At 38.1% G+C, this 19544-nt stretch overlaps 1 long non-coding RNA gene across 3 annotated transcripts in view; it reads right to left on the bottom strand.

Annotated features, from left to right (window-relative positions):
* LOC127537530 (uncharacterized) overlaps positions 1-19544 on the bottom strand; it is a 124448-nt gene that overhangs the window by 20716 nt on the left and 84188 nt on the right. For all 3 annotated transcript variants that reach the window (XR_007947248.1, XR_007947249.1, XR_007947247.1), the window contains one exon: positions 3858-4056. This is a non-coding gene — a long non-coding RNA (uncharacterized LOC127537530). The remainder of the gene's footprint in view (positions 1-3857; positions 4057-19544) is intronic.

Below are 19544 nucleotides of genomic sequence, written 5' to 3'. Positions count from 1 at the left end.
TGTGTGTGGAACAGAAAATCACACTAACAGTGAAAAAAGCAGCACAGTGAATGTAAATGACAGGAGAGACTCTGATACAGAGATAAAATTAAATCAGTGCAAATAATTTAGTTTTTTTTTTTAATTAAAGATAATAGAATTGGAAACCCTGACTGATTTTTCTCATTTAATGCAGTTGGATTGTTTCATACTAATATTTTAATTCCTGAGGAACATCTTGCTGAATTCACAGGTCTGCAGATAAATTGTAATTTCTCTTAACTTCAAAGACACCCACTGAGTTGCTGGTGAATTATTTACAGTTTAAATGTATGTATGCATTTACAAAGTTAGGAAAGCAGTGTTTGAGTAAACACTGATGCTGCCGTACAGATATAACAGTTATTCCCGTTCCTTCCTCACCGTTAGAATGCAGCTTTTATTTTACTTTTAATTGGTATCGAGACAGAAAAAGTTGGATCCATGCAGGTTTCCAGTAAACTTCCAGGTGTCATTTCAAGTCTAACATCCAGCCGCTGGTTCAGTTAGGGATAAGATCTGAGCCGAAGACCACAGAACATTTACAGAAATAATAAACCGGAAACACATACGCTCGTCTGACTTTCTCAGTCTCGATGCCAAACACTAATCCTGTGTTCAGCTGATGAACTGTGAGTTACAGACTGGAATCCTTCTTTAATGTGTAAGGCAAAACTTTATAGAGCAAAATGGAACAAATAATACACATAAAGAAGTAAAAGTATTCCTAAATGATAAATAATTGAGCACGAGCAATTTGGTTAAAAAAATCTTAAAAATTAAAGTTCAGAAATTCAAATTTCATCATAAAATAATAGAGCTACATTAATTAAAAACAAAATACCATTGTCCTTAATTTAAAAATAGAAGAGATTATATTTATATATTCACACAACATATTTGCATCGATATAATACCAGCTCAGTATCAGACTCTCTGCTCTCTGTTTAATCATTTTTGTCTTTTTAACTTCCCTCCACACGGAGCAGAAGAGAGGCAGGTAAAGTAAAGGGAATGTGACTGATGACAGCTCGTTACGTAAAAAAACTCAACAAATGTTAGCTTGGACAAAACAAAACGGGGAAAAGGGAAGCCCACAGGGAGAAACGCTGCTGTCGTAAACTGAATTGTGATTTAACAGCAAACAAACACACACAAATAAACACAACTTGTTGGCAAAGCAAGTGAGAAATACCTTTAAACTAGTAGAGCTTTGTTTTTTGCTTCCTGCATGCTACTGGCATGTTGTTAACACACCCTTTACTAGCGCGCTGCTAATGCATGATGTAACGTGCACACGTAGAATAACATCAAATAAACTGAGCCCATTATCACAGACCGGATCCAGCTCTTTGACTCTGATATCAGCATCGAATCACTGCATCCATGAAACCTCCACACAAAGAACAATAAATACACTTTAAATCCACCGCAACACAAGCTGGAGGTTACACCGAGGTGAGAACGCCCCAAACAAGCCAGACAGAAAAGAAAAGAAGCACTAAAGACATGTGGACATCCCATCTGGGTTCATTAAGTCAGCAAAGAGCCAAAAGGAAAAACATAAAACACAGCAGAACAGAAGAGCAGGGAAACAACATTGTCATCTCCAGTATCTGGAACAATTAGGATGTCCACCAAACACTTCAGACCAAAACTAGTTCTCCTTCAATTTAAAACAACCAAACACAAGCTGAGCACCGTTTTAGATGCCGTCCAAGACACAGATCTGTATATATGGGAGACTAAACACAGAAAGACAACAATGTTCACATTCTGGACAGAAAAGACAGATTAAGAGAGTAGAAGAGGCAGAGCAGAGGTTCTACGGCACCAGAATAGTCCATGGACCCAGACCCAACATGTCCAGGATCAGAACCACTCCAGGTGACCAGTTCTTTTTGGTGTTCCTAACTTGCTATGTGTCTCTAGTTTTGATATGACAGCCCTTACAGACACACAGCTTAATATCTGTTATCACTGCTTTAATGGACACAAAGAGTCTGAGCCAGAAGTTCAATTCAACAGGATTATTCCTCATTATGAAACATAAGAAGTGCCACACATCATCTTCTGTATTAATAACTTTACAGCACAGAACAATACTGGAACCAACTGGAGGCTGAGAAAGATTTAGTTGCTATGGTAACAAGATCGTCTATGACAAAAACAAGACACAAAACAACCGAAATGAGACACAAAATGACAAAAACAACATAAAATGATAAAAGACGCAAAATAACAAAAACAAGGCACAAAATGGCAAAAATGACATAAAATGACAAAAGATACAGAATGACCAAAACAAATCAGCATGAACAGAAAGTACAGACTAACAAGGAATGCATTCATCTGGGTCTGATGTTTAATTATTAAAATATATGACCCTTTCTCAAACAGTTTTCTTTAATTATTGACTCATATTACATGTGATCTCTGCATACGCTGAGATGTAACTGAATTGTGCAATAAGGCGGTTCTGGTGAATGTGAGCGTTTCACTAATAAGTGATAAAGCTGCCAGTGTGGAAAGGCCATCACATCCTGATGGACTTCTATGAACCCAACGTACATTTTAGGACCACTGAGCTTTGGAACCAACATCTGGTCTGCTCCATGGACTATAAGCAGCTACTGATGATCCAGTCCTGACATCCCTCCCTAACCAGTTCTACCACTAACATGACTCACCTTGAGTCACATGAGACAGAGGTGAGAATAAGTTCGAACCAGTCAGTTAGAAGTGAGAAAAGCTCTTGATTGAAACATCTTTAAGAATTTAGAAGTTAATTTACCCTCCAGCAAAGCACTTAGTGGGTAAACTTGTTGCACTGCACAGAAATAAGGAAGCGAAAAATGTAAGAAATAAAACTATATGCGTCTTACTTCCATTTAAAGCACTTTTACATCGATTTATCCAAATATGAAGAAACATCATTTAGTTTGTATGCTTCAAAACTCTTCTGTTTACCCTTTACTAAATCTAATTTGGGACTATGCTATTTGTATTCTCTCTGCTCTTAGAGTTTTCCAGTTATTGGCCTCTTCTGGTTGATGTCGTGTATTTTTTATTATTTTTATGTAACTGACATGCTTTTTATGTTTTATGTGAAGGACTTGAAATGACCTTGTTGGACGGTGCTTTACCGACAAACTTGCTTTTTGCACTGACAGATTACATTTCTCTGCAAATCACTGACAAGATTTTGAAAAATACGATTTTAAAGGCTTTTCAAAAACTTTATTTTTTTATACCATGTTCATGACTCAGTTCAAACAAATCAAGTTTATTTGCACTTGGTGCTAAATGGTTTTGTTTTCCATTGTCTTATCTATTTTATCCATTTAGATTTTATTATTTCTTTGTATGTTATATTTCTACAATAACATTAGTTTCATTTTGTTTGCTTTTTCGAACATGTTTACTCTGCTGTCCTATCAGTGTGTTGATCCTCTGTAACCTTAATTAAAGGCGCTGTACATAAAACGTTTTAATTGATTAACTGCTTTTCTCAGCCTGTTTCTACACGTTTTGCATGACTGTAATTGATGCTACTATAAATAAACCGTTCTGGGTTTACTCACTGGTGATTAGGCTCCAGAGGGGAGGTAATCTTTAACGGCCGTTTTACTAGCTGCTCTAACCACAGCTAGGATTTCACCAGCATCAGCATGACTTCACCGGGTGTGGAGATCTTTCTACAAAAACAGCCCACAACCCAGGAAGCCGTTTCACAAGCCGAAAAAACCTCAGCACCTGGACAGTTAACGGCACTACCGACCTCCTGCAGGTGTTTTATGGTCATCTGGTGCAATGTGACGATAAAAAATCCAACTTACTGCCCATTCAGACCTCTTGAATTTGTTCTTCCTTTCAACATTTGGGCAAATTATTCCCCGAGGCAACTCCACAGAGGGATTCAGTTTGCCAGCTGCAAACCGCGGCTCACAGCACCAGCTCTTGTGTCGCCGCCTGCGGTCACCAGCCTTCCATCCCATGATGATGTTGTGACCCCAAAGTGACTCAGCAACATCTCGACTGCAAGAAAAGGAGAGAAAAACATTGTTAGCATGCAGAGAAAGATTCGGAAAAACACGGAGAATCCACATAAATGTAGGAAAAACATCTGAAATCATGAAGTGGCATGCAACAGGTGGAGCTCAGGTGTTACAGGGAAACAAAAGAGAAACTTTACTGATCCACAGTGGAGGAAGTTCACCGTTACAGCAGCTCAAAAGACAGAGGTGTAACTGCAGTTTAACCCTCCTCTTGTCTTCATTTACAGGAACCAAAAAATATTTTCTTTTCTGAAAAAAAATCCCAAAATTCTGAAAAAAAATCCCCATATTTATAAAAAAAAAAAAAAAAAAGTTGCAAAACCTTCAGGAAGAAAATTCTAAAATTTCTCAAAAGTTTCCCTTAAAAGTTTTATTTTAAAAAATCCCCAAATTTGGCAAGAAATTTTAAAAATTAAAACATTTTAAAAAACAAACTAAAATTGTAAATATTTTCAAACAATGAAGAAAAATCTTCCGAAAAAAATGCTAAAAATATCTGATTCCATATATATTAGTAAGATTTCTAATATTTTCTTAAGAACATTCACAAAAAAATCAACCAAAATCCTGTGAAATTTGCTGGAATTTGGTTGGTTTTTTGTGAATGTTCTTAAGAAACATTTTTAAGATTGTTTAAAGATTTCCCAAAAATGTTGAAAATGTGGACATCAGAAGTTTCACAGTGGAACAAAAAAAATATTTTCCACATTTTCCAACTTTAAAGCGGCTCAGTTTGACCCACAGAGCAACACGAGAGTTAAGATGATATTACATACACAGTATAAAAAATGTAGAGAAACATCATACAGAAAAGATCAGATTACAACACATTATTATTATTTTTATTTATTTAACAGACAAAAACATATTTCTGCAGCGTCTGCAAAAATAAAAGTTAAAGAAAAACAAACATCTCGTATTGTGCAATTAAGACCAGGATAATAATCAGCAGCCTGTGTGCAGTAATGCTTAGTCATGGTTACCGGTACCACTGCTGGGTCACAGTCAGCGTTTGACTACTTGTATAAAATATATTCCACAACAGATTACAGAATCTGCACCCTAAAATGCAATCTGGGACGTATATAACTGACTGTGGTATGCTATTTAGCTCAGCAGGTAGTTTGCTCAGGAGACAATTTGACCAGCAAGCTTTGGGTTTCCCATCGTCAGACCACTCGGCAGCACTGAATGATCTGACTCCAACTCATTCCATTCTTCTAAGGGGGAAAATGTTGTGGTTTGTTCATATTTCTTCAGAGCAGTTACAGTTGTCTGAGGTGGAGCTCGGCCCAGGTTGCAGCAAACGGTGTCCCCTGAAAACAGGGATTTGTTTTGGTGGAACATCTGCACACAGAAAAGTACTACCTGGGTTCACTGCTGTTGTTTCCCACTGAACGGGATCATGAAAACAAACCCACAGCCGACATCCGATGAGTCCAACGAGTGAATATTCAGCTAAACCACAACCATGTTTAACCCTCGTGTCGTCCAGTGGGTCAAATTGACCCATTTTAAAGTCTGAAAATGTTTTAAAAATATATATATATATATATATATATATATATATATATTCCTGAAAATCTGCAAAAGCTTCAGGAAGAAAATTCCAATAATTCCTTAAAAGTTTCCCTTACAAGTTTTATTTTCAAAAAATGCCCCAAATTTGGCAAGAAAATTCTTGTAAACATTTTCAAAAAATGAGTAAAAATCTTCCAAGTGATTCCATATATGTCAGTAAAACTTCTGATATTTTCTTTAAGAACATTCACATAAAAATCAACCAAAATCCCATGAAATTCACTGGATTGTGGTTGATTTTTATGTGAATGTTCTTAAAGAAACATTTTTTATATTTCTTTTATTCACATACAAATGTTCAAAGATCTCCAAAAAATGTTGAAAATGTGGACATCAGAAGTTTCTCTGTGAAAATATCTTTTTTCCCACATTTTCAAACTTTAAAACGGGTCAGTTTGACCCGCAGGACGACAGGAGGGTTCAAAGATGATAATAAAGATCTTTGAAGTAAAGATACAAACAGCATCACAACTATAAAAGTCACTAGAAATGACTTTGTGTGTTTTTTTTATCTCGGTCTGACCCGCTGTTGTTACACTTTTCTGCTTTTCTTCAGTATTTTTTGGGACTCTGCCAGTTCAGACACAAGAAGGAACAAGTCGAGCTGTGAAGCTTCCGTAAAAGTCTCCTTAATGAATTTATGAGTGACAAGAGAGTTCACATCAGTTCATGGGTTTTTAGAGTCAGCGTAAATGTACAAAACTAAACCTGACAACAAAGCTGCATTATGTTTCTTCTTTATCCATAAAATATCAGAGTTTCTGTCCTTTCTGTACATCAGCCGTCGTCCCACGAAGTCCCCAAAGTTCAGGAGACTAAACTTCTTCTAATTATAATAAAAGCACACTTCCCTGCACTTGCACTACATAATTGCTGCCTTTACCAACATAAATACAAGTCTAGACGAAAAGCAACTGGGCAAATGCAGATATGTGATTTCTGAGCTACAACCTCGTATTTATAAATATACATAAACATCTGTGTACAATGTTCAACGTCACTGCAGCTTCCTGCTCTTTCCGCCCAGACTCTCTGGATCAGACTGTCGACCAAAACAAAGGAAACATCAGGCTGTGATTTCCACTAAAAATACGCTCTAAGTCACAATCCAGAGATGATCTTCCCGCTCTTATTAAACCAAAGTGTTGTTTCTTTTTCCTTCAGCACTTTTCGTCACGTCGCAATACGAGAAGCTACATTTATCCATCACCATTTTCTGCTGTTCTTAGGATATTTTTGCTCATTTATCCAAAAGAACGCGTGTTAAACTGTCGGGTAATGTGATATCCTGTGCATATTTTATAGTAAACATTACTAATATGTTGTTTAATTCTATGTATATGGCGTATTTTTGACATTTGGTAAAGGACAAAGCATGAAAACATTCTCCTAAGTCAACTCTGGCTCATTCAGCTGATTTTGCCTTTAAAATAATAATAAAACACGACGTTGTTGCATCTACAGGGCGTCCATAAAGTCTGGAAACAGAGACAAAAATACAGATTTTCAAGAAATGAAATATTTAACAACATTTCATTCAATAGATTCATTTTTGATACATTGAATTTAATATATATTTTACAAATAATCAAATATATATTGAATATAATGCCATATTTAATCTGAGGAGGCACAAAATTAATAGTTAATGAGACACTCAAATCACAAGAAAGCGAAAAATAATAAGTCAAGTCAAGTCAGTTTTATTTGTCAATTACTTCACATGCATTAAACATACAAAGGAATAGGAATTGCGTTCCCCGCTGTCCCATACGGACAAGTGTAAAGACAGGACAAACAATAAAGTGCACAGACACAACAAAAATTAGACAAAGAAAAAATAAGTACATAATAAAAATAACAAGAATGCATTAAAATATCTCAGTGGTTTTAATGTTGTGGGTAATTTTTGTCTATATTTTGTGTCAACAGCCGTGTGAAGCTTGTCTGCGTTCATTTGTAAATGGTTTTCTTTGCATTTTAATGTGAAATCTGCAGAAAAATAAAGAAAAAAGCTGCAGTTCTATTATGAGTGAAAGCCAGTGTTGCCTTTTCCAGAATATTCAGAGCAACTAATGATTAAGAAGCTTTTCCTGCATAGAAACACGTAATAAAGTTATTAAAATTTAAGTTATTAAAGTTATTAAAATCACAATGTGCAAAAGAGAAATTCAGAAATCTACGAGCAGTGGCAGAAATCTTGGCCTCAGAGGACCTGATAATGAGAGGGGAAAGTGTTTGGAGGCAGCGGTTGACATTTACAGCATCAACACACAACCTGCTGCTCAGTATGTGTGCTGACACAACACAACAACGCTCCAGGAACTTTTTGTTTGTTTTGTTCACTTTCTCAAAGTCAGAACTGAGTTTGTTTCTCACCTCAACTTACCCTGAAACTGAGCTGCTGCAGGTCGCATTTAGGTGTTTGTTTCGTCTTTACAGTAACTTTGATGCTGCCAATATGAGCTCACTAAACCTAAATGTGCGTGTTTCCACAGTTAGAGCGAGACTAAACACAACAGAGGTCAGTTAAGGTTTCTGCACTTGTCTCTAAACTGATTCACTTTAGAGACTAATAATGATTTCACTCTGATTGGACCATGCTGTGCTGAGTCATGATGGACCCGTCTGCTCCGTCCAAACACTTTAAAGCAAAGTCATTTTTGAGGTTTTGCCTCGGCTGGTTGGAAAGAAGAAGTTTTGGCCACACAACAGACAACAGGACGTCCTCCCCAGAGCTCAGAGCATCTCTGGAAAAGATGAAAGCTGTGTGCAGACATTCACACTTAGAGCTTTTAGCAGATGAGATTTGGGAAAGTTTAAAGTCACTGCAACATAAAAAATAGACTATGAATGGAACACCGTATGCTTTCTATTTGCACTTTTCTTTAACACGATAGCCCTCGTTGTTCGTCTTTGAGAGTTGTTTTAAAAGCCGCTAAAAACCCTGATGTAAAAATTAGGTCCTGGTGACCACAAACATATAGTCACTAGAACACCCAAGAGTGGATCAGTTGGTACATATCACTGCTGAATCCAGAGAAGGTTATTTGACCCTAATCATCTTTTGTGAGCATTGAGGTCCTTATTAGTCACTCGCATTCACACGAGCAAAACCAGGGTTTTTTTGGCTATAAAGCAAACCTAGAACGTGGTCAGAAGACCCCAATACCAAACTGACGACTGGATAGCTACAATTAACATCTGAATATTTGCAAATGCAGGGCTACCTTGGCTTTGTCACACAATAGACCACTCAGACAGGCAATCAAGCAGACGGCCTTTTTACATATTCCTGTGGGGTCACTGCCTGGGTGTGGAACGGTGCTGTTCACAGACCAACCAGCAGGTTGCCTACCCCTGTACAGGATACAGTGCAACTAAATATTCAGAGAGAGGTTGAGACAGTTTTCATGTCAGACACTTCTTCTCAATCCTTGTGTTATTCCTCTTCATCCCCTGTATTATTCCTCCTCATTCCCTGTTATTCCTCCTCATCCTCTCTGTTATTCCTCCTCATTCCCTGTATTATTCCTCCTCATCCTCTCTGTTATTCCTCCTCATTCCCTGTATTATTCCTCTTCATTTCTTCTGTTATTCCTCCTCATCCTCTCTGTTATTCCTCCTCATTCCCTGTATTATTCCTCCTCATTCCCTGTTATTCCTCCTCATCCTCTCTGTTATTCCTCCTCATTCCCTGTATTATTCCTCCTCATCCTCTCTGTTATTCCTCCTCATTCCCTGTATTATTCCTCTTCATTTCTTCTGTTATTCCTCCTCATCCTCTCTGTTATTCCTCCTCATTCCCTGTATTATTCCTCCTCATTCCCTGTTATTCCTCCTCATTCCCTGTTATTCCTCCTCATTCCCTGTATTATTCCTCCTCATTCCCTGTTATTCCTCCTCATCCTCTCTGTTATTCCTCCTCATTCCCTGTATTATTCCTCCTCATCCTCTCTGTTATTCCTCCTCATTCCCTGTATTATTCCTCTTCATTTCTTCTGTTATTCCTCCTCATCCTCTCTGTTATTCCTCCTCATTCCCTGTATTATTCCTCTTCATTTCTTCTGTTATTCCTCTTCATTTCCTCTGTTATTCCTCCTCATCCCCTCGGTTATTCCTCCTCTGCTGACATTAAAAGTGTGGCGCTGCTGTGCTTTTTTGTAAACTGGACCAGAATGATTCATAAACGACCAGCTGGTGTCGGTCTCTGTTCCACTCTGGATACTGAGGGGTGTGAAACGAGCTGTCACAGATTTACCTCTGCCCCTACAGCACAACCCCTCTAAGAGCTTTAATCAGAGACTTGTTCCAGGTTCCTGACTGTCTGCTGGTAACAGGTCAGCTGATTGTTCTGTGCATACGTGGATTCAGTTTAAACATGTTTGTTTTGTCATTTTTTCAATTTCAAACTCACAGCTAATGTGTGACCTGAAGATTCCGTTCTTTAATGCTGTTGAAATCCATAAAATCGCTCATTTATCATCTATCTGCCATTATTTTTTGATTTGTGTGAAGGTTTTTTGTGTTTTTATCATTTGTATTTATGCATATCCTGGTTTATTTTTTGTACGGCATTTCCAAAAAGTTTGCACATCTGGAACAATGCAAATTTTCTTCTTTCTTCCTCATCTTATGCATATTTATTCTGGTAAAAGGTTTTTACCTCTTTTGATAATATTTTTGAAAATCACAGAACATTTAAAATGTACGTAAATGTTGACTGTAAAAACAGCCTAAAAATGCAAATAATGTCTCCATCAAATACCTGCATTTTTAAAAATAGTTATTTGTTCTTTCACTATGTGTGACCTTTAAATTACAATATTTTACTGGTGTATTTTTATTATATATATTTTTACATGTTTTTCTGGCCAGAATTTCCGTGTTATTTCACAGATTTGTATCTTTTTCTTTTTTTTACAGAATTTTATTTAGTTTTATTTAAAAAATAACAATAAAGCAAAATATGTAAGTGGGAAATTAGGATTAGGAAAAAAAAGACCTAATAAGAGAATGAATACGTCCACACACATAAATCCTGTAATCTGTGTTCAGCAGAATGAAATCCAGCCGTCATTATGAAGACAAATCTCCTCCGTTATCTCCTGACTGACGGGCTCTTCTGCTCAGGATGGATCTTCTAAACCTGGACCTTTTCTAGACCTTGTAAGAAGCGCAACAAGATAAATGGCCGTCTTCCATTTCTAAGCAGGACTCTCAGCGACCGCCGTCCAGACGGCTGCAAACGTCTCACTTCTGCTGTTAATCATTCTGCTCAGAGTCCAGGAGATGAATGAGTGGCCTGCCCTTCTTAAGTGGACCATCACTTAGTTTCAGAGCTCATACTGCTGTGAAGAGACGCTTCATTTCCACTACCCGTCAGTTCCACGGCAAATATTCAGTATTTCTGTCGACAGCATCGAATCTGTTTTCTGAAACAACACAGGAGATCTGTGCAAAAAGGCCTGAAGCTGCTCACACTCACAGCGACATGAAAGCACAGCCAGCTTCTCCTGGAAAGTAAACAAGGCCATGAAACAGAGGAGAACACAGAGATGCCCATTCACTGCTCCGGTCTTATTCTCTCCAGACAAAGACACAGAAGCATGATGAATAATTTACTGAAGGACAGGACCAGAAGAACCAGTCTGATGGATGACTCGGTGCTTTGTCTTCTCTACAGATCTGCATTTAGACCCTCAGAGCAGCTTTAACCCTCGTGTCGTCCAGCGGGTCAAATTTGACTCGTTTTACGGTTTGAAAATGTGATTTAAAAATGTATTTTTGCTGTGAAACTTCTGATCTCCACATTTTCAACATTTTTAGGACATTTTTGAACATTTTTTGGTGAAAAAAGAAAAAGTTTCTTAAGAACATTCCCAAAAAATCAACCAAAATCCAGTGAAATTCGCTGGATTTTGGTTGTTTTTTAAAAAATTAAAAGTATTTAATATAATTAAAGGTATTTCTAGATATTTACAGGATATTATTTTTGGAAGATTTTTACTCATTTAAAAAAATATTTACAAGAATTTTCTTGTCAAATTTGGGGTATTTTTTTGATAAATAAAACTTTTATCGGAAACTTTTAAGGAATTATTCGAATTTTCTTCCTGAATGTTTTGCAAATTTTCAGAAATTTGGCTGTTTTTTTGCTGAATTTTTGGATTTGGATTCGGAAAAAAAAAAATCCTCCTTAAAGTAGCAGAGAGTAAAAACACACAGATATCTGTTATTTAATCAGCCACTCGACTCCACAGTGAGGACACTTCTAGACAAAAATACAAAAACACAGAACAAAAACAAACAGAATAAGAGGCAGTGTTAGATAATCACTCAGCTGTTTTATAATTGTTGTTCTGGGTTTACTTTAACTTCATTAGGTTTTGATGTTTTTCAGGCAGATTTCAAAAGAAGCATTTTAAATGGTAAATTACATTTCAAAATAATTTGAATTTTCTCCCAATGTCTGTGCTTTCCCTGTTATGTAAGCAAAGATTTAATTCTGCAGAAACTACAACACATAAAAACCAAACAGTATGCAGCACCACGTGCAGTGCTAGCAGCATGAGGGGCGTTCAGTGGAACATACATGTTCCCTCCTACACATGTGCTGCAGAATTCCTCCCACCAGCATGCTTCTACAAACCCTGCTTTCTCCACACTCATTCATCCTGTGCATTCAGCGAGTGTTTTTATAGATTGCATACGTTGCCACGAGGCTCCTGCACTAAATCGGTCCGTTTATCACCGCTGAGAGGAGATGAACAGCTTGATGGATGAGTGGATGTTTTGTCTTGATGTCACGTCTGATAAAGTGGGAGCCTGCATCAGCGTTCTGCAGCTTTAGCTGTACTTAGCAGCAGCTGCATGAACTGGCTGCAGATCAGAGGTGAAGAAGAAGGACTCGTGTAGCTGATAATTCATCCTGCTGACAGTCTTCTCCCTCTCACACCACTGCCTGTTTCTTTTTCTTCAACCCTCCTGTTGTCCTTAGGTACAGGCACCAAAAAATACTGTTTCCTTGTCTGAAAAAAATCCAAAAATTTAGCAAAAATATTCAACAAACTTCTGAAAATTTGCAAAACCTTCAGGAAGAAAATTCCAATAATTCCTTAAAAGTTTCCTGTAAAAGTTGTATTTTTAAAAAGTCCCCCAAATTTGGCAAGAAAATTCTTGTAAATATTTTCACAAAATGAAAAAAATCTTCCAAAAAAATCCTAAAATTATCTAAAGTGACTCCATATATATCAGTAAAACTTCTGATATTTTCTTTAAGAACATTCACATAAAAATCAACCAAAATCCAGCAAAATTGAGGATTTTTTTTCAATGTTCATACAGAAACATTTTTAACATTTCTTTCTTTCCACCAAAAATTGTTCATATATTTCCCAAATGTGTTGAAAATGTGGACATCAGAAGTTTCACTGTGGACATATTTTTTTCCCCACATTCAAACTATAAGACGGGTCAATTTGACCGGCAGGACGACACCAGAGTTAACCGCGTTCACCTTTAAATCCATCCTATGTGGCTTTACAACGCACAGCATGGGAAATTACCGGATTAAAACAAGCTCATGTTATTCTTCTTCTTCACCCCGGACACATCAGACTTCCACTCCAACCCTGGGAGCTGTCACCTCCAGGAGTTCTCCGATGATACAGCCGTCGTCTGAGGAGGATCAGTGGGAGGAGATGACGGTTATTTCTGGAGCTCAACACCAGTAAGACAAAGGAGATGTTTATCGAGTTCTGCAGGAGGAGGACGCCTCAGACTGCACCGGTGAACATCCAGGGCTTGGACATTCAGACGGTGGACTCATACAGACAGCTGGGTGTTCACCTCAACAACAAACCGAACACAGAGGTTCTGTAGCACAAGGACCAAAGCCGTCTTTACCTGCTGAGGAGACTGAGGTCCTCTGCAGCATGCAGGACTCTGCTCCAGACGGTTTACGACGCTGTGGTGCAGTTTTCTCTGCAGTGGTCTGCTGGGGAGCAGAATCAGACTGAACAGACTGTCAGGAGGACCGCTTCTGTCCTCAGCTCCCTGGATTCCACAGAGGAGGATGTAGTCCAAGCTCACATCCATCATGGAGGCTGTGGAGGCTTTAAGCAGCTCCTTCAGCAGCAGACTGAGACCTCCACCCTATCACAGATCCTCCATCCCATCTGCTGTAAGACTGAACATCAGCATCACCATCTGATGCTGACATAAACCCAGCTCGATCATTCTATCATCTTAAACCACAGTCAGATCTGCACATTGTTTTGCACTACAGGAGAAGCTCATAAAAATATAAAATGGACTAAATCATTCAGTTTATTGACTTTAAGTACAATTCAGTTTTTAATATTGTTAGTAACCATGACAACCTAACTAGTTTATGAAGAAATAAAAACCTAAAATCCCATCAAACCGCTGCTTTTACCATTTGAACATTGAGCTAACACTGAGTTTAGCTTTCAGACATCAGACTGAGCGTGCAGCAGAAAGAAACCAGTCAACATTTAAAGCTGACTTTCTGATCTTTGTGATGAAATGAAGAACAAGCCGCCTACAGCAGCACACAGAAACCACACAGAACATTTAACACGTCTGCTCAGAGCTCTGAAAACAACAAGTCAAGGGTCCAAAAACTGGAATTACAGAAACGTGAGGGTGCAGAGCTTCATGGTAGCATCAACTTAAACCTTTAAATGTAAAGAATTTGTCTGCTGTTGGTTTTATTTCATTCTGCCTGGTCGCTCTGCAGCTCAGGATGAACTTATCTGTTTTTAAACGCAATTAAAGACACATAAGCATCCAGAAATAAAACGCAGTGCAGCTCAGGACGGAAAAAATATGATTGAGTTTTTATGAGAATTTTCTTTTGACTCACTTTTTCTTTGTTTTTTTTAAGCAACATCTGCATTAAAAAGCTACTGGATTAAAAACATGAAACTATTTCACATCCTCCTGAGAACAAGTGTAAAAAGCATCTTTAAGTGTAACTTTTTTGTGATTTCCTGCCTTTTTGAAGCTAAAACAACCACTATCAATTTAGAATTTGATAAAAATATTTTATTTCAGAGACAACAGAACAACTTTACTGTAAAAAAAAATCAACACACTTCCAACTCAAAAAAGGTCAACAAGAAAACAAGAATTACTTTATATGAAGTGTGTTTATTACCCCACAAAGGAATGGGTTTGGGGGCAGAAATCTGAATGTAAACAAAGAACTAGCCAGCTAGTTAGCTGTTAGCTAACCCATTAAATCGTGTCCATAACAGCTGACATCCGTAAAGAGGAGGTTATTTTTCCTGACAAAATTTTGAACTGAACTCTGATTCCAATTTAAAATTCCTGGCATATTCATAAACAAGACAAAATGCGATCACCAGAAGTACAACAACGATATCTTAACAATATTTGACTTCAGTTTTCTCTTTTCTCCATTTAGTCTCAGCATAAAAATAAAGTTCCCCTCATCCCATCCAATTACTGGAGATATCATTTATAAAGGCCAGGATGTCCTCTATGGAACACATCAGGATTTAGTACGGTAGCTGAAGTGAGTCAAAAAATATCGATCAACAACAAATGTCCAGTTCAGAGGACATGAATGAACGGGCCGGGCCTCAGGAGGATGTGATCAGTGTCTTTATCTGCTTTTTTAACGCTCCGAGCTAATTACAGCACTGCAGCATGAGATTATTCAGAATTCTCCTGTTAACCATCAAAGGAAGATCTGATTTCTTCAACATCACACACTTTCCTCCTCCTGCTTCATTCCTAACGGCTGCATGTGAATATCTGAACGCCGCATTAATGGAGTCAGAGTCGGTGATTTATTTTCCCCCGGACTCCTCTGATCTAATCTCTCTGACGTCTCGTAGAAGGAGGCTCTGACTTGCTGACTGCACAGATGGATGTGGAGATAAAATGGCCGAGCCACAGTTGGGACATTTACCACAAATTGTGTTGCGCTCGTGCACGTACGCGCGCACGCACACAGCTGTCAAAACAAGTCGAGCAATGGAGGCTCTTCTGCAAAGGATTTCTACAGAGGGAGAGTTAACATCTGCTGCTTTTGTGCTCAGTGTGTGTGTGTGTGTGTGTGTGTGTGTGTGTGTGTGTGTGTGTGTGTGTGTGTGTGTGTGTGTGTGTGTGTGTGTGTGTGTGTGTGTGTGTAGTGGTATTACTCATGTTGTGGGGACATAAATGTGTTGCCACAATCACATCCAGAAAGCAAACGTCCCCGGGGAGTCGGTGTTCTGGTGGATTCTCCCGTTGGGTCACTGGTTCTGGGGGGGGGAAGCAGCGGTCGTGGTCGTTCTAAGTCTCTAAGACGTGCATGTGAGTGGATGCAGTGTCCTCTGAAGTGATGGAAACACTCATTGGGCTTCTTTTTTTATGTGTGACTGGAAACAGTCGCGCTGCACTTTGCTCTCACGCACCCAGAGTTAATTATGTTGCTCTCAGACAAAAGCTCCGCAGGTCTGTGTTCAATTTGAAACTCTGAGGCTCCAACATATCCAGGGCTGATTTTTTTCTTTATGGGAGCATCTTTCACAAGCCTCACATCAGGGTTTGAAACAGTAGATGATAAAAGTTTAGTTTGTTATAGCAGGTAGCAGAAGATAACGGTCTGTCTGTAGCTCTGACTTCTTTGTAAATTCTTTAAATTGATCACAACAGTCTGAGCTAAATGACAGATTCAGCCTGGGTTGGATGCTGGGTTGGATGCTGGGTTGGATGCTGGGTGCTGATGCTGGGATATGTCCTACATCAGTCTGGATCTGCTCCAGCCCTTCTGTCATCTTCTGCAGCACATCTATAATCTTTAATTCTCTATTTTTTCATTTTTAATTTCTAACCTTCAACTTTCAACCTTATTCTTTAATTATTTTTAACCCTTCTCAGCCATCCTCGACCATTAATTCATTTTGGACAGGATTTGAGCAGTTAAGGAGAATTTTTTGAGCAAGTTCTGGACTAATTTGACTAATTTCTAGTCATTTTGGACATATTTCGGGTCATTTTTGACAGATTTTGATAACTTTTAAAGAACATACTTATTTTATGAGGTCAGATTTGAGTCATTCTGGACGCGTTTTTTTTTTTGTTTTTGATCATTTTTGGAACCTTTCTAAGCCATCCTAGATGTTTAACTCATTCTGGACATATTATGAACAGGAAAAGAGGATTTTTTGAGCAAGTTCTGGACAAATTTCTAATCATTTTGGATAAATTTGGAGATTAGTTAAAGATTTCTGTATCACTGCCAGATAGCGGCACGGTGTCACTGTAACCATGGCAACCAGTGAACACTACATCTGCTGATTGTGATCCTACACCTTCACCACAGCTCTCTATGATAACAACCTGATCCTCTGGACTGAAGTAGGCGACATGACACGCGACATATTTGCTGTCCATTTGTGCAGAAGAAGAGTCAAGAATGAAGAACATCTGGTTTAAAATCGAGTCACTTCATAGTTCACTCCTCTGATCTCTGTCTACGCTCGCTTTAATCAGTTTTCTGTGCTTTGAGACACAGAATTCAAAACTTAAAGTCACCTCAGGTAAATTTAAGGACATTTAATCCATCGCAGAATCAGCTTCTTCTGGAAAATCAGTGTTTCTAACACTTGGACAGTGTTCAGTTGTTTTCCTCTCTGCTGTCGTTTCCTCAAGGAACAATTCTTGGGTCTCTCTCTAAAAAAAAACCTGGAAATAACTTTATTTTAGTTGTGTATATATTGACACACTTGTTTTGGACTGCAGGGACGAATCATCCGGTGGTTTTTTTCTGCCGACGCGCCCAACATGTCTGCCAGCAGTCTGTGTGAGAAACATGAAGTTCTATAAATCTGCATCTGACATGTTATTCTAGTGAGCGTTCCAACAAACTGTCAGAAAAAACACGAGCTGCTGTCGTCGCCGAACGTAATTAGACAAACGCAAAGCGAAAACGCTGCAAACCTGTCGTGACTGGTCAGTTTAATCACAGCATACAGAGAAAAATCCGTTTTAGAATCCTGCTGCCACATTTCTCTCCTTTACTCCACAAACCGGCCTCTTATTTATTAGCTAACCTCACATTAACTGACGTGACCTCGATTAAAGCCGTTTTTTTTCTTGCTTTCTCACTGCAAAAACTCAAAATCTTGCCAAGTCTGTTTGTCTTATTTTTAGTCTAAATGTCTCATCCCACTTGATTTAAGATAAAGTCACTTAACAAGTGATGTTTCAGCAGATGGACGGACTTGTTTTAAGACAATGCATCTTAAATGTCTTTTTAAGTCAACGAATCTTGAAATTATCTTGTTTTAACCCTCATGTCTTCCTGCGGGTCATATTGACCCGTTTAAAGTTTGAAAATGTGAAAAAAAAATTAAAAATCACGGAGAAAACTTCCACATTTTCAAATTTTTTTGGGAAAAGGTTTCTTTAAGAACATTCAGAACAAAATCAACCAAAATCCAGCGAAATTCGCTGGATTTTGGTTGATTTTTTTCTGAATGTTCTTAAAGAAAATATTAGAAGTTTGACTGATATACATGGAATCACTTTAGATATTTTTAGGATTTTTTGGGGGAAGATTTTTACTCACTTTTTGAAAATATTTACAATTTTTATACATATTTTTTGTTTTTTTAATTTTTTATTTCTTGCCAAAGTTGGGAATTCAAAGTATTTAAGGGAAACATTTAAGGATTGTTTTCCTGAAGGTTTTGCTTTTTATTTTATACATTTGGGGATTTTTTTTCTGAATTTTTGGATTTTTTTCAGACAAGGGAACAATATTTTTTGGTGCTGTAAATGAGGACAACAGGAGGGTTAAGACGCCTAAGCTTGACAATCCTGGAAAAATAGAGCTTAGAATAAGTTTTCCAGCTAAGTTTAAGATCTCAATATTCTTAATATCACATCTTATTTCAAGAAAGAACAAAGCCATTTTTCACCTGTTCTATCGGCAGATTTTTCACTTATTTCAAGATAAAATTTCTTGGAAATAAGTTTTTTTTCTTGCTTTGAGAGGAGCATTTGTTTTTCCAGTGCTGTGTCGTTGCTCCACCTTCATCTGGACTTTTCAGCTGCTTTCTTTCTCCTGCTATTGTCTCAGTTGCCAAGCAGTATAAAACTCCCAAACACACATTTACTAGCATCTACATCCACACACGGGCTTCACACACGCTAACATACCAGCTTCCACCGGTCACATTTGCATTTTTACACAGTCTGGCGCCACGACGTTTAGATTATTGATCATCGGGGCTGTGATGAATGGATGGACTCCACTTTAGCTGATTAATCTGAGCTGCTGCAGCTGCACTCGCTGTCCGTCAACCAGAAGCAGAAAATCTAATAAACTGTAAACAGCAGACGCTGGAAGGGAGCGTCAGGAGTTTGCAGTTTGGATCCGACCGGTCCCTCATAGCTTTCTTATATTAGTCCATGGAGCAGACCAGATGTTGGTTCCAAAGCTCAGTGGTCCTAAAATGTACGTTGGGTTCATAGAAGTCCATCAGGATGTGATGGCCTTTCCACACTGGCAGCTTTATCACTTATTAGTGAAACGCTCACATTCACCAGAACCGCCTTATTGCACAATTCATTTCCATCTCAGCGTATGCAGAGATCACATGTAATATGAGTCAATAATTAAAGAAAACTGTTTGAGAAAGGGTCATATATTTTAATAATTAAACATCAGACCCAGATGAATGCATTCCTTGTTTGTCTGTACTTTCTGTTCATGCTGATTTGTTTTGGTCAATTTAGGCCGTGTTTTTCTATTTTGCGTCTCGTTTCTGTCATTTTGTGTCTTGCTTTGTAATGTTGTGTCTTGTTCTTGTCATTTTGTGTCTCACTTGTGTCATTTTGTGT

This window comes from Acanthochromis polyacanthus, chromosome 15, assembly GCF_021347895.1.
Source record: "Acanthochromis polyacanthus isolate Apoly-LR-REF ecotype Palm Island chromosome 15, KAUST_Apoly_ChrSc, whole genome shotgun sequence".
NCBI classification, from domain to species: Eukaryota; Metazoa; Chordata; class Actinopteri; family Pomacentridae; genus Acanthochromis; species Acanthochromis polyacanthus.
The sequence above is the reverse complement of the archived record's forward strand: the minus strand, read 5'-3'. Positions and strand labels throughout refer to the sequence as shown.